Source organism: Morone saxatilis, unplaced genomic scaffold (genome assembly GCF_004916995.1).
Source record: "Morone saxatilis isolate NCDOM2014 unplaced genomic scaffold, NCSU_SB_2.0 Contig9, whole genome shotgun sequence".
NCBI classification, from domain to species: domain Eukaryota; kingdom Metazoa; phylum Chordata; class Actinopteri; family Moronidae; genus Morone; species Morone saxatilis.
Window position 1 is genome coordinate 22,328,793 of NW_023340268.1, and position 2,064 is coordinate 22,330,856.

The following is a 2,064-nucleotide window of genomic DNA, read 5'->3' on the forward strand; positions in this document are numbered from 1 at the left end:
TAATTTTTATAAAAAATATTTTTTTTAGGATATTTGCTGAAGATTGTACTATATGACAGTAGAACATGAGAAAGATAATCTGTGATGTGCTTGTTTTAGTGCTGTAAGTAAGGCAAATACTTGTTAGTAATTGTTAACAACTTGCTAATAATAATTGCTTGAATGAATAGCAAACATATACATGCATCTCCTATCATATCATTAAGTAGCATAAGCATAATTAGTCACACACAATTCTCCACTATATAAAGCTACTGTTCATTTAGCACTAGCTGTGGACGATCACTCATGTTTGTAAGGCCATTGCCAAAGAGCTAAACTACATATTTCCTGCTTCATTTGGTTTCTCCCACTGTTTTTCTGACACAGATCCACATTCTCCTACAGAAAAAATAAGAAAAATCCTTCAAGAAGTGACCTGTGACAGGTTTCACACGGTGTTGGCTGTGTCCATGCCATCACCGCAAGCTGCCAGAGTCATTTGTTATGTCCAAGGTGACACGACAGGGTCAACGCAGGCAGATAAGGATATTTCTACAGCTTCACTTGTATCAAATACAATTCATAAGACTACCCATCATCTCTCGTATTATTAAAGCACACATTGCAAAAAGTCACCAAAGTAAGCAAAAAGTAAAGCAATTTGATCTTATGTGGGTGCAATTTGACCATAGCAAGGGGAAAAGCTTTTTGCTTTGGTTAGACATGTATATTCTGATGGAAGATAGTGTAGACACTAACGTCCCTCTTTAATGATATAAATGAATGGGTTGACTGAGCACTTTTCTCATTCAGTCATTCATTTTTTTTACTTCTTTTCATCTGCCTCTGAAAGTGTCTTATTAGGTTTAAATATGGATGTATTGCATCTGTTTTCCAGGATAACTACGGTTTTTTCGGTTGGCCTGAAATATGTGATGTGAACAGTTGCATAGTTACTGGATTATAAACCGCATACCGGTGGCTCTCAACCTTTTTGATGTCAAGGACCCCCATATTTATACAAATCAGGCTGTGGAGCCGTATGTGATAAGATGTAATCTCAAAAATCCCCATTTTATGTAGGTGTGATTTGACCATAGCAAGGGAAAAAACCTTTTGCTGTGGTTAGACATGTACATTCTGATGGAAGATTTGAGTGTAAACATAAACGTCCCTATTTAAAGATACAAATAAATTAGTTGACTGGGTTATATACTGCATACCAGTGTAATTTTACAGGTTGCTCTTGTTTATTTTACAGATTTTTATTGTGAATTTACATGTCTAATGTAAAATTAAACAAAAGTCTGTAACTGTAAATAATCATAAAATTACTATTTATTTCTTTTTTCAAATTTTGCAGATATTTATTGTTTATTTAATAGATTATATTAAATAGAAAATAAAAAAGTATTGATTCAATAATTTTACAAATTATACATTTATTATACGTTTGTTAATTGACAGATATCTTGATTAATTCTGGAAGTTTTCACAACAAAAATATTGAATAAATGTTTTGTTATTTTAATTATTAAAATTAATAATTAAATTTAATTATTAATTATTTTTTAAAGATTTAGTTATTCCATAACAGTCTACTACTGTAGACAATGAAAACAAATTAAATTAAAGTCAAAACCAGACCCCAGTTTGAGAACCACTGCTTATTTACAATAACATGGAACATATAGAATAGAACATAGAATATGGATCAGGTCTTGCATGGCAGTCACTGACATTTCAGTCAGCGATAGTTACTGGAATAATCTTGAAAATACAAACTTATGACATAGAATAGAATATTAATACTGTAGGTATGTTTTCAAGGAGCAGTTTTTGGGTGCTTGCTCAAGGGCACCTCGGCAGTGCACAGGAGGTGAAACTGGCACCTCTTCCTGTTATTTTCCTGCAAGGTTTACTGGCCTGCAATTAACACAAATCAGAAAGTTACTTTCCTCCAGCAGACATCCAACAGAACTGTCTGGGAAGGAAATTATATATCACTCTGCTAATGCTAGTAATTCTGCTTTGTCGTGTATTTTTTTTTGGTTTAAGGTGTGTGTGTGTGTAGGTGTGTGT